The 14592-nt window shown below is 37.7% G+C and overlaps 1 protein-coding gene across 3 annotated transcripts in view; it reads left to right on the plus strand.

The window, feature by feature from the left end:
- Window positions 1-14592, plus strand: part of TAOK3 (TAO kinase 3) — a 186983-nt gene that overhangs the window by 76619 nt on the left and 95772 nt on the right. For all 3 annotated transcript variants that reach the window (XM_080821199.1, XM_080821197.1, XM_080821198.1), the window contains one exon: window positions 10813-10915. The gene's annotated coding sequence lies outside the window, so the exon portion shown is untranslated. The remainder of the gene's footprint in view (window positions 1-10812; window positions 10916-14592) is intronic.

A 14592-nucleotide genomic window follows, 5' to 3' on the forward strand; every position in this document is an offset into this window, starting at 1 on the left:
TGGTACTTACACTGGAGCAGCATCATCAATGCATTTCAACTAACTTCCAGAACAAAAGATGAAATTCTATAGAAATGGGACTACCAGTGCCAAAAGGTATAGGAGTGAGAGCTGTTGAATGAAACCACAGTGGGAAATGCCAAGTAATTCCCTACAACTTTTCAAATAACAATGCATGCTATAGGAATGTGATCAAATAAGAATTACATTCATATCTAGCACATCTTCCTACATCTACTACATGCTTGACATGTGTTATCTCACTTAATCCACACAGCATTCTGTTAATTTCTATTCATAGAACTTAGAGAAGCTTGATAGGAAACAGAATGGAACCCTTTAGAATTCCTCAGCAGTACCCATTTATACTGGTTATCTTGAGGAGACAATGGTTTCAATGCTCAAATTTCTGTACCTCAAGAAATGTGTTAGAAAACATTTGGTTTTGTTTTTACTAACCTCTAATTTATTAATGTTGGCAACAAACCACACAAGTACGAGCAATATGAGACTTTGTCATCAGTCCCCAGTAGACTGACATTTTATAACACATTACAGTTATAGAAATCTTAAAATATTATTTATGTTCATTGCTCTTTGAAATTATTGTAGTTGTTAGACTCCCTACTAGCTCTCATTGCTAAATGAATTAATAAGGAAACATACCTATTACTGTGTCACAAATTTTTAAAAAATACTTTGATAACTTTTAGGGCCACCTGGGTGGCTCAGTGGGTTAATTATCTGCCTTCAGCTCAGGTCCAGATATCAGGGTCCTGGGCTGGAGTCCCACATCAGGGTCCCTGCTCAGTGGGGAGTCTTCTTTTCCCTCTCCCTCTGTTCCTCTCCTCTGTTTGTTCTCTCTCTTTCTCAAATAAATAAATAAATCTTAAAAAAATATCTTGATAACTTTATTTCAGTATAACTGCTTTCCTTTGTAATTCCAAGTGGTTAATTTCTTACACTTAAAACATTATCTGAGAAGGTGTCCATAGGCTTCACTAGCCTGCCAAAGAGGTCAGTATCACAGAAAAGGTTCACAATCCAGGGGTCCTGGGATCGAGCCCTGCATCGGGCTCCTTGCTTGGCAGGAAACCTGCTTCTTCCCCTCCCACTCCCCCTGCTTGTTTTCGCTCTCCCGCTATGTCTCTCTCTGTCAAATAAATAAATAAAATCTTTTTTAAAAAAAGAATTATTTTTATACTGAAACTAATGTAGCACCATATGTTAACTATACTGGAATTAAAATAAATTAAAAATCAAAAATTTTTTTTAAAATTTTTAATTAAAAAAATTAAGAATTATTTTTATAGATAGACTTTTCTTTCTCTCCTTTAAACTAGCTCAGTGGTTCCCACATTTAGCTGTCCATGAGAATTAATTTAAAGGGTTTAAAAACAAAACCATATAAGTTGACCCTTGAACAACATGAGCTTGAACTGCATGGGTCCACTTATATGCAGATTTTTTTCAATCAATACAGCAGAGTATTATAAATGTATTTTCTGCTCCTTATGATTTTCTTAATATTTTTTTCTTTAACTTACTGTATTATAAGAATATAGTATATGGTACATGTACATACAAAACTGACTGTTCTGTTATCTGTAAAGCTTCTCCTCAACAGTGAGCTATTAGTAGTTAAGTTTTGGGAGAGTCAAAAGTTATATAAAGATTTTTTTACTATGCTGGAGGTCAGTGTCCCTAACTCCTGCGTTGTTCAAGAGTCAACTGTAGACTGAATTTCTAAGGATAATTTGCACTATATGAAGTTTTGGCCTTAAATACCCACCTTTGTACCTAACCACCCTGGGTAAGATATGACTCCATTCTAAAGTGTTTTCAAATAGATCCACAGGTTCCTGGGAATTTAAAGACCTGAAAAATAGTTCTAAAAGTTTTCCATGAGATTTTTTTTAAATGTTATGTTTATTTTAGTGATTATCTCCTTAAAAAATGCATAGTGGATCATGTGGATAACCACCTTATTACTAAACCTCTGTGATTTACTATTATTTCGGGACATGAGTTTATGTATGCCATAGCCCCACTACCAAGTGGTACTTCTCTGTCTCAAGAGTAATGAGAAAAGTATAGAAGTGAATTAATGCTTAGATGTTGGGTTCTTGCCTTCTGAAGACCAGATGATGTCAAATCAGGCAGGATAAATGATTTATCCCCAGGAATACAGATAGAGAAAAGTGGTGGGAGAATTAAGGCATCACATGGTGAGTGAGCATAGGGCCATATTTGTTTTGGGGGTTACTGTAGCAATAAAATAATAATATCTATTACATTAAATCAGTTTTTGTTAACTTTGATTTGGAGGGGTTGTAAATTTGTTTGGTAAGTTGTATAAAAGCTGTAAGAAGTTTATTATAGTTTTATAAATGGGTAGTTTTGGTAGCTTAGGCCACAAACTTTTGAGTCCTCTCTTCCTTTCTTTTTCCTCTCTTTCTTACTTAGTTAAAGCAGCAAAGCCCATTGTCTGTTCCTTCTAAGTTATTCCAGAATTAAGCCACTTCTCACTAGCTCCGCTGCCACCTCCACCTTGGTACTGGCTACTATCATTTCTGGCCTGGACTTTTATAATGGCTTTTTACAGGTCTCCGGTGTTTTTGTTTTTTGTTTCTATTTTTGTTTTTTAAAATTTATTTATTTATTTTGGAGAGAGATCAAGACAGCACTCTCAGGGGGAAGGCAGAGGGAGAGTGTTAAGCAGCCTTCATGCTCAGCACCAGCTGGAGGTGGGCCTCAGTCTCATGACCCTGAGCTCACAACCTGAGCCAAAACCAACAGTCTGACACTTAGCTGACTGTGCCACTCAGGCATCCCAGGTCTCTCTACTTTTAACCATGCTCCCATGGAATTTGTTTTCCACACAGTTGTCAGAGTGGTCCTTTGAAATACGTAAGTTACTTCTAAAATGCTCCATTGGCCTGACTTTTCTTGAAATACACCAGGCAGTGTTGCTAGGCCCTCTGCCTTGATTGTTCTTCCTTGCTGGGCATCTTTAGAGCTTTTACTTTACTTCCTTTAGCCTGTAGGCCTCTGCTACCTTTTAATTCATCAGAGAGATCTGTCCTGACCACTAACCTCCTTTTTTTTCTTTTTAATTTTTCTTTATAATACTCATTATTACTTGACTTACCAGTATTCACATGTCTCTCTTTACTAAAATATAAGCTCTGTGAGAAAAGGGAAGAAGCTAAAGCCTTGTTCAGTACTGGACATATGTTAGGCCCTTAGTAAATATTTGCTGAATGAATGAATAAATAAGTAAATGAAGTGAATAACTAAAACTAAGAAAATGTTAAGATCTGTAAGAATTTTTTTAAAGATTTTATTTATTTATTTGACAGATAGAGATCACAAGTAGGCAGAGAGGCAGGCAGAGAGAGAAGGGGAGGCAGGCTCCCTGCTGAGCAGAGAGCCCAATGCGGGGCTCGATCCCAGGACCCTGAGATCATGACCCGAGCTGAAGACAGAGGCTTAACCCACTGGGCCACCCAGGTGCCCTATAAGAATTTTTTATAAGGGATTGGAATATTAATCAAGCTTAAGAAACTGTTTGATAACATAAATTATCATTATGTATTACAATTATTTAAAGTTTTCATACTATACACATGGTTAAGATATAGTGCAAAGTGAAGACTTCAAAGCCTGCTCAAATCTTTTTTTTTTAATTTTTGATTTGATTTTTTTTTAAGATTTTATTTATTTATTTGACAGAGATCACAAGTAGGCAGACAGGCAGGTGAGGTGTGGGGAGAAGCAGGCTCCCCGCTGAGCAGAGAGCCCGATGTGGGGCTCGATCCCAGAACCCTGAGATCATGTCCCGAGCCAAACACAGAGGCTTTAACCCACCGAGCCACCCAGGTGCCCCTCTTTTTTTTTTTTTTTTTTTTTTAATTTATTCGTCAGAGAGAAAGAATGCACAAGCAGGAGAAGTGGCAGGCAGAGGGAGAAGCAAACTCCCGGCTGAGCAAGGAGCCAGATGTGGGACTTTGACCTGAATCAAAGGGAGATGCTTAATCCACTGAGCCACCCAGGTGTCCCTAGTTTGGGATTTGTGTAGGCGTATCAGCACCATTTTTGTACTGGTCTTAACTTATGTTCAGTACCATTTTTTCCCCAAATTGATGCGTCATTGATTTTGAGTTGCTAGCCTCATATCACAGTATCAGAGCAAAAATTTTAGTGTTAAACTTATGCAATTCAAAGGAGCTTCTGCTTTCCCATCTGTTTCTCAGCCTAACCATATATTTTTTTTAATGGAGGGGGAAAGTAATATCCATAAGGAACAAAAATAATGAGTATATAGATTCTGTTTATTTTGAGAGAGAGAGAGCATGCATGAATTGGGGAAGAGGCACCAAGAGAGGGAGAGAGAATCTCAAGCAGACTCCTAAGACTCCACGCTAAGCAAGGAGCCCGATGCAGGGCTTGATTTCACAACACTGACATCATGACCTGAGTGGAAATCAAGATCTGGTGCTTAACCGACTAAGCCACCCAGGTGCTCCACATGTAAAGTCTTTTTTTTTTTTTAAGATTTTATTTATTTGACAGAGAGAGAGAGAGAGGCAGCGAGAGAGGGAACACAAGCAGGGGAAATGGGAGAGGGAGAAGCAGGCTTCCTGCAGGAAGCTGGTTGCGGGCCTTGATCCCAGGTCCCCGGGATCATGACCTGAGCCGAAGGCAGACGCTTAAGGACTGAGCCACCCAGGCGCCCCCACATGTAAAGTCTTAAAGGGTGACTCGGAATAGTCTTCTTCATAATATTTAACATCAGTTGATCTAGGAGTAGACTAAAGGTTATCATTGTTGTGATAATCAGTAAACCCCAGCCCCTTCTGCATTATTTGCTCAGTAGAAATTAGATGACTTTAAGGGTCCCTTTCCAGGTCTCCAGTGCTATGATATGTGATTACAATGGGCTACATGATCTAGTGACATAAAAAGCAACTCGCATGTAGTTTTATTTTCAAAATGAAAGTACTATAAAAATGGTTTCTTACTTCAGAATAACAGTTAAATATTAATGCCAGACAGTGGCAGCAACTATTCAAAACAGTTTTCTGTTTCTTTCTTTAAAAACAATTCTCGGGGTGCCTGGGCGGCTCAGTGGGTTGAGCGTCTGTCTTCGGCTCAGGTCATGATCTCAGGGTCCTGGGATCGAGCCCCACATTGGGCTCTCTGCTCAGCAGGGAGCCTGCTTCTCCCTCTCTCTCTGCCTGCTGCTCTGCCTACTTGTGATCTCTCTCTCTCTGAAATAAATAAATAAAATTTAAAAAAATAAAAAATAAAAAAATAAAAACAATTCTCTTCAAGTCTGTATGGGTAGTTGTGTTACAGTAGGGAGAAAAACTGGACTAATTCTGACTTTGAAAAAGTTCTGTCATCTATTTGTACTTCATTTTTCATTGCCATAAAATGAAGATTTTACCTGCCTCTAACCTCTGAGAGCAAGATAATGAGTGAAATAATAGGAATTTACATGGGCTAATTTACAGTGAGGTTAAAGCTTCAGAGCCCCTTGTTTGCACCAGCCCTTTCTGAGGCCCTAATACTTACTTCTGTGTGGGAATTTTATTAAAAATTTTTTTCTGAAATAGACTCCCAGATTTGTTTATGCTTCAGTGTACATAAGAACTTAATCTACCACTATATACGCAAGTGTTATGAAATATTTTGGAGCAATAATAACAGAAGTCCAATTTTATGTTTGATTAAACTTTTCTTGATCACCCTCCAATATATAGTGAAATAGAAAAACTTCTTGGTGTTTTGAAGTCTGACTTAGGCGGCTTGATTCAGAAGGGAAGTTTTCTGAAGTAGGAAATCAGAAGACCTGGATTTTAATTTGGGGTAATGCTACTTATGTAGGTGTGATTTGACACTTAACTTTTCTGAGATTCAGTTTTTTAAAAAAAAAAGTTGAAATGTCTGAGCTTTAAAATCTTTCCAATATGAAATATTGTGATTCTTACTCCCTAATGCTGAAATATTGGGGTTTTTCAAACCAGTTGTCTTCAGGTTTATCGTTGAAGTAGTGTGACTACAACACCGAAAGTCACCTAAAATCATCTGTGACTCATCTTTCTTGAAAGTTTCTGGGAAAAGGGAAATCATGAAAAATATTTATATTTCTACTTTCTATCAAGCGTTGTTCCTTATATTAAGTTAGGAGGTCTGTGAAAACTAATTGGATTATCATTGTTGAAAGATTTCCATTTCTTGGAGTAAAGAGTGAAGAAAATTATTCCAGTTGCACATCTCTGATGAAATCTTCTCCTCTAAGCTGACTGGATAGTTCAATTGGCCCAAGGGCCCAAGACCAGAAATACTGCATTCTTGGCACAGTTCTCAGTTCTTACTATAAATGCAGTACCTGAGGTCTCAGGAGGTCAAGAAAGAGGGAAAAATAATTCCATGCATATCATTTCATCTTTAGCTAATTCTTAAAATGCAATCCTCTTGAAGGAAAAATGTCCTCATTTGTGTTTTGAGGGAAGGATGAATTTAGAGATTGCTTTGAGAGTAAGACTGGGATGGAAAAGGGATTTCAGCAGATTTTTATAGAGTACCTGCTATATAAAGATGTCAGAGGGCCCAGCCATTTGACTCTTAGGTACATCATCGAGAAATGACAACGTAGGTCCACACAAAAAACTGTATACAAGCAATTATAATAGCATTATTCATAGTAACCAAAAGGTAGAAACAACCTCAAATGTCCATCAGCTTATAAGTGGATAAACAGCACATGGTATATTTCTATAATGGGGAGTATTATTCAGCAGTAAAAGAAATTAAATACTGATCCATGCTACCACATGTATAAACCTTCAAAACAGCATGTCAAGTGAAGGAAGCCAGTCACAAGGACCATTCAAAGGAAATGTCCAGAAGAGGGAAATCTATAGAGATAGGAAGTAGACTAGTGGTTGCCTAGGAATGGTGGGGTGGTAGGGTAATAGCTAAAGGGTATAGGACATCTTTTTGTGGTGATGAAAATATTCTAACATTGACCATGGTGATGAGTGCATTTACAGGTGAATATGCTAAAAACCATTGAATTATAGAGGTGCCCCGGTGGTAGTTAAGCATCCACCTTCAGCTCAGGTCAAGATCCCAGGGTCCTCGGATCACCCCATGTAGGGCTCCCCGCTCAGTGGAAGGCCTGCTTCCCCCTCTGCCTGCCGCTCCCCCATGCTCTTGCTTTCTCTCTCTTTGTCAAATAAATAAATAAAATCTTTAAAAAAAATACCCCATTGAATTATACCCCTTATACGGGTGAGTTGTATAGTATGTGAATTATATCTAACAAAACAAAACAAAACCAACATGCTTTTTAGAAAAAGATGTCATGGGATAGAATGATTAATCAAAACATAGGTTTAGGGCACCTGGATGGCTCAGTGGATTAAAGCCTCTGCCTTCGGCTCAGGTCATGATCCTAGGCTCCTGGGATCAAGCCCCACCTCCGGCTCTCTGCCCAGCAGGAAGACTGCTTCCCCCTCTCTCTCTGCCAGCCTCTCTGCCTACTTGTGATCTGTCTGTCAAATAAATAAATAAAGTCTTTTTTAAAAATTAGGTTTAGACAATGTATCTTCCTCTAAGGAAGCCCTTGTCATTCAGTTAAAGTACTAATTTATATATGTATTTAAAACTGAAGCAAAGGGGGGAAATGGTAGGTCTTCTACCAGAGGTGGTGTTCTCCTGGACTGTGAGAATAGTTGGAGTTTGTATATTTCAGTCAGAGGGAACAGCAAAAGCAAAGATAAAGATATGAAAATGGAACTGTATAGTAGTTCATTTTTCCTGATTATGAAGTTGAAGAATTTTGGTTAGAGTAGTGGCTTGAGGCCAGTTTTGAATATTAGGTAAAGTTACTCTTTATACTGTAGGCCATAGGGAGACATTGAAGGATCTTGAACACAGATGTGCTATCTCACCTTTGCTTCAGGAAGATGATTATGATAATAATATTTTTTTAAAACGTTATAGGGATTCTCCTAATATTTATATGATTTTTTTAAAAGATTTTATTTATTTATTTGACAGACAGATCACGAGTAGGCAGAGAGACAAGGCAGAGAGAGAGAGGGAGGCAGGCTCCCTGCTGAGCAGAGAGTCCGATACGGGACTCAATCCCAGGACCCTGGGATCATGACCTGAGCCGAAGGCAGAGGCTTAACCCACTGAGCCACCCAGGCACCCGATAATAGTATTTTTAAGATGAATTCCAGGGGCGCCTGGGTGGCTCAGTCAGTTAAGTGGCTGCCTTCAGCTCAGGTCATCATCCTGGAGGCTTGGGATCGAGCCCAGCATTGGGCTCCCTGCTCAACAGGGAGTTTGCTTCTCCCTCTCTGCATCCCCCCCACACCCTTGTTCTCTCTCTTTCTGCTCTCAAATAAATAAATAAAATCTCCAGAAAGAAAAAAGGACGAATTCCAGAAAAGATAGCCTAGACTGTGACCAAGTAGAAGCAGAGGAAAGAGATAACAGAAGTGGAAAAAGCAAAGAACCAGAAAGATTTTAAACAGAATTGTGAATTAATTGAGACAAGGGCTGGGGAAATGTCAAAGTTAATGTAAGGTGTAAGTGAGGGGAGAAGCCAAAAAGATCCTTGAAAATATGGGGCTGGAGCTTGGAAAGGATGTCAGCCCAGCTTAATGCCTTAGCATTCCTGGAAACCATTGAATGGGTAAAAGTTAGGAGAGCAGCTTGCACTCACACACAGGGCTTCCACGCAAATACTTGGAGGAACTTTCATTTAGAAATCAGAGAGAAGCGGCAAAACTGTAAGAGGCATAATTTGGAAAAGGAAGAAAAGACAGTTTTGTGGAATGAAAGAAACATTTATAAAGAAAGAAGGGAGCTTGTGGAATGGAAGAAAGCTGAGAACATCCCTTAGGTGCAATGGATAAACGTCAGAGGATACTTTTCAGCCTCAGTAGCAGGTGCAGTCTCCCAGCAGAGGGGGAAAAAAGATAAAACCAAGAAAATTTAATTCCTAGAAGTCGTACAGTTTATTTTAGAATGTTTATAGAGCTATGCAACCATAGAGAACACGTTTTAAGAAAATTGTGTAAAAATGAAGTATTTAGGGAAAGAAAGTACTGAGCATGCATGTCCATAGCATGTCCAAATGCAGTGCATCATTCCTCTTGCATTTGAAATTAGGACATGAGGATGTTAGTAAATGCCTTATTTTAAATTACTTTCTTAGAAATCTTGCAACTAGCATTCAAAGAATTTTTTAGTTTATTGAAGCTATAGTCAGGCTAGATTAGCAAGATATGCAGACAAGGGAGTTACTGATTGGTGTGATGTTTGATGGTTAGGTAAAATGTAGTATAAAATTCAGGTAATAATAGCTACCACTTAATGTAACATTTCACACCCTAGAACCAGAGGGAATGATAAAAATAATGAGAAAGATTAGTTTATAAGTATAGGCATTAGAGGAGAGTGGGATTCCTCAACAGGAAAAATGTGAAAGTGGAGGCCAATACCTTTTTGCTAGTTTTTCCCCCCTCTATAAGGCCTTCATCTCCAAAGCAGTCAGGTGACCTAAAAATTATTTCAGTGTCTATATTATATGTTTAAAATTGTTATATTTTTTGACTGAATAACTCTAGTTCTACAAGTCATTACAAAGAAAGCCCTAAAATGTAGATGAATAATATGCACAAAGATCTTCCAAACACAGTAATATTTAATAGTTCAACAAAGAGTTGAATTCAGCCTTGGCTTCTAATTGTAGAGAAGGAGCTGTGATTGAATAGGAAGATATATGCTGGGAGATACACACTGAGCAATCATTAGGATGATCTTTGTGAACAGTGATAATATGGCAAAAATGCTTGTAATCTAAAATTAGATAAAAGAGGTAGACTATGGAATTATATGTCTATATGATCTCAACTATATGTAACAAAACAAATATGAGCATGAAGAAATAAATACAGACATGAAGAAAAGTATGCCAAATTGTTAATGAACCTTGTCCTGGGTAGGATTATAGATTTTTCTTCATAATAGTAATTTAGTTCCCAGATTTTCTACATTGGTCATATACTTCTTTAATAGATAATAAAGAATAACCATCACCCTCCAAATGCAGAAGACTGGTTACAGGAGAGCCCAGGGATGGGCAGATAGATGAGCCAATGTAAGTCATCATGCTGACTTGAAAAGCAATTCATAATATAAGCCTTACTGACAATCAGTAGCATCACTACATACTGTCAGATGAGTCCTGTCTACTGGTAGACTCTGTTGAGTTTCCCTGGACTCAAACCGGTGGACGTCTCAATATAGATTCTGAAATCTAAGGACACTTTTTAAAAAAATTTTTTGTTATTAACATATATTATTTGTTTCAGTCTGTGATTCATCAGTCTTGCACAGTTCCCAGCACTCACTGTAGCACATACCCTCTCCAATGTCCATCACCCAGCCACTCCATCCCTCCAACGCTCCTCCCCTCCAGCAACCCTCAGTCTGTTTCCTGAGATTAAGTCTCTCATAGGGTTTGTCTCCCACTCATGTTTCATCTCGCTTCATTTTTCTCTCCCTTAAGGACACTTTTGTTTTCCTGGTATTGCTTGTGAGGGTGTAGCCGGAGTCTTTGATGTACAGATCTTACCTTTTACATTTGTCATTCACAAACAGATGAAGATAAGATTTTAACTTTGTAGTATTACATGTGTAAAATTTTAAAGCTACCGTATGATCAATTGTGGCTTCTTTAATTTTGCTTTTATAATTAAATATTTTATTCTTCTTTTTCCGTAGGTGCACCATAAATGCAGAAGACTGAAGTTTTAAAAGAGGACAAAGAGTTTGCAGCTAAGATGAATCTGAGCAATACAGTATATTTTGTGCCTTTCACAAAAAGGTATTGTTCATAGATCTGTGACAAAGCTTTCCCCTACAAAATGGGAAGAGATTGTGTCTTCTGGTTTTTCTATAATTTTATTATATTTGTAAGAAAAAAGAGGAAGTGAAAATATTCATAAAATTGGGATAAAAATTCTTTTATAAAAACTTTTTAGTTTCAAGTTCTTTCCTTATAGATTTTCATTATTTTCAGTCATAGCTTACAATTTGGAAAAATACTTGGTTAAAAGAAATGCGCTTACCTAAAGTTTCTTGATTCCTATTCTCAAATTATTTTCTGGAAATACGTATTGCCTTTTTTGTTGTAGTGCTTTGTAATTAGACTTTGAAGGAACATAAAATTTTTCACACCACTTTTCCTCTAATAACAGAAGTAATAGGCTTTTAGAAAATACATATAAGCAAAAAGAAGGAAATCTAAGTTACCTGAAATCACAACACCTACTTTGGATAAAACAAGCCTGTAAAGAAATCCTAACTCGGAGATGAAAGAAGCCATGTTTCCCTTCTTCATGGTCTCATCCCTCTTTATGTTCTACCTACTTACATCCTGCCTCTTTTGCTAAAACAAAATAAAAAAGACATCGCCTTATATAAATTCCTAGAAGGATATTACCTGGTCAAAGAATGTACCCATTCTGTTCTTCTGGCAATGTATAAAAATGACTTGTTTCCTATGGCCTTACTGAAAACTGTATCTTTTCTCTATTACTTTGTCAGTTTGGTAGGTGAAATGAGGTGTCTCATTATTTTAGTTTTTACTTCTTTGATTACTAATGAAACTGTATGTTTCATACTCTTAATAGCCACTGCTATATTCTTTTTCTATATGTGTCCTTTGACTGTGTGAGCAGATATATGTATATGTATGTGTTCACTTGTCTCATGTATATGTTTTCATTAAGTATAATCAGCATACAATGTTACATTAGTTTCAGATGTACAGTATAATGATTCAACAATTCTGTATGTTGCTCAGTGTTCATCAAGATAAGTGTACTCTTAACCCCTTCCATTTATCTATTTAACCCCTGCCCCCACCCACCTCCCCTATGGCAACAACTACCAGTTTGTTCTTTGTATTTAAGAATGTTTTTGGGGGGGGCTCCTGTGTGGTTCAGTGAGTTAAATGTCTGCCTTCGGCTCAGGTCATGATCTCAGCGTCCTGAGATCAAGCCCCGCATTGGTCTCCCGGGTCCTCAGGAAGTCTGCTTCTCTCCTCTTCCCTCTGTGCGCCCCCACCCCCACCACGTTGTATTCTGTCTCTTTCTTTCTCTGTCTCAAATAAATAAATAAAGTCTTTTTAAAAAACAATGTTTTTTGTCTTTTTTTTCCTTCTTCATTTGTTTCTTAAATTCCACATAGTGAAATCATATGGTTTTTTTGTCTTTCTCTAACTTACTGCATTTAGTGTCATATCCTCTAGGTCCATCCATGTTGTTGAGAATGGCAAGATCTCATTCTTTTTTGTGGCTGAGTAACATTCCATCGTGTCTGTGTGTGTGTGTGTGTGTGTGTGTGTGTGTACACCACATTTTCTTTATCCATTCATCCATAGATGGACACTTTAGTTGCTCCCATATCTTGGCTGTTGTAAATAACATTACAGTAAACATAAGGGTGCATATATCTTTTCGAATTAGTGTTTTCATTTTCTCTGGGTAAATACCCAGTAATGGAATTACTAATTCTATTTTTAGTTTCTTGAGGAAACGCTATACTGTTCTCCACAGAGGCTGCACCAATTTGCATTCCTACCAACAATGCATGAGGGTTCCTTTTTATCCACATTCTCGCCAATACTTGTTATTTCTTGTGTTTGTGATTTAAGCCATTCTGACAAGTGTAAAGTGATATCTTATTGTGGTTTTGATTGGTATTTCCCTTATGATGAATGATATTGAGCATTTTTTCCTATATGTTGGCAGTCTATATGTCTTCTTTGGAAAAATGTTGATTCAGGTTCTCTGTCCATTTTTTTTTAATTTTATTTATTTATTTGACAGAGAAAGATCACAAGCAGGCAGAGAGGCAGGCAGAGAGAGAGGAGGAAGCAGGCTCCCTGCTGAGCAGAGAACCCGATGTGGGGCTCGATCCCAGGACCCTGAGATCATGACCTGAGCCGAAGGCAGAGGCTTTAACCCACTGAGCCACCCAGGCACCCATCTCTGTCCATTTTTAATCAGATTATTTGGGTTTTAGGTGCGTTGAGTCCTGTAAGTTCTTTATATATTTGGATATTAACCCCTTACTAGAGATATCATTTGCAAATATCCTCTCCCATTCAATAGGCTGTGTTGCCATTTTATTTCTGGTTTCCTTCTCTGTTGAAAAGCTTTTTATTTTGGTGTAGTCCTAGTAGTTTAATTTTGCTTTTGTTTTTCTTATCCGAGGAGGCACATTGAGAAAAATGTTTTTATGGGTAATGTCAAAGGAAGTAGCGCCTATGTTTTCTTCTAGGAGCCTTATGGTTTGGGGTCTCACATTTAGGGCTTTAACCCATCCATATTGAGTTTATTTCTGTGTATGGTGTGAAAGTGGTCCAGTTTCATTCTTTTGCATTTAGCTGACCAGTATTCCCAACAGCATTTGTTGAAGAGACTGTCTTTTCCCCCATTGTATATTCTTGCCTCTTTCATTCTAGATTAATTGGCCATATTCCTGGGCTCTCTGTCCTGTTTTATTGATCTCTGTGTCTATTTTCATGGCAGTACCATTCAGTTTTTATTGTGACAGCTTTGTGTAATATATCTTGAAATCTGAGATTGTGATACCTCTAACTTTGTTCTTCTTTCTCAAGATTATTTTGGCTATTCGGGGTCTTTTGTGATTCCATATAAATGTTAGTATTATTCTAGTTCTGTGAAACATGTTGGTATTTTTTTTAAAGATTTTTATTTATTTATTTGAGTGAGAGAGAGCACAAGCAGAAGGAGAGCAGAGGGAAAGGGAGAAGCAGGGAGCACCGCATGGGGCTTGATCCCAGAACCCTGGGATCATGACCTGAGCCGAAAGCAGACGCTTAACTGACTGAGCCACCCAGGCACCCCTGCTGTTGGTGTTTTGATAGGAATTGCATTAAATCTGTAGATTGCTTTGGGTAGTATGGACATCTTCCAACCCATGAGCGTAGAATATCTTTCCATTTTTTTGTGTCATCTTCAGTCTGTTTCATCAGTGTTTTATAGTCACCTGTCTGATAAGAACAACTTTAAACCAACACATATTTTGCATCATTCCTACTTTATTTGCCTTTCAGTTTTGTTTACTGCATCATTGCAAAACAAACTTATTGATCTATAACTGACATACAGTAATCTGGACATATTTAATGAAAATATGTTTTGCTGTAATATATATCTGTGAAGATAGTAAACATATCCAGCACTACCAAATGCTTCTTGATACCCCTTTTGAATCCCTCCAACCTCTTCTCACTCAGCCCAATCCCCAGGCAACCACTGATGTTTCTTTCTGTTACTTCATTTTCTAGAATCTTATAGAAATGAAGTCATAAAGTATGTACTCTTTTTCTTGGCAGGGTCTGTCTTCTTTTCACTCAACACAATTATTTTGAGATTCATCCATGTTGTGGCATGTGTCAGTAGTTCATTTTATTGCTGAAATGCATTCCATTGTCTGCATGTACCACAGATTGTTTATCTGTTCCTTTCT

Source organism: Martes martes (genome assembly GCF_963455335.1).
Source record: "Martes martes genome assembly, chromosome: 13".
Classification (NCBI taxonomy): Eukaryota; Metazoa; Chordata; class Mammalia; order Carnivora; family Mustelidae; genus Martes; species Martes martes.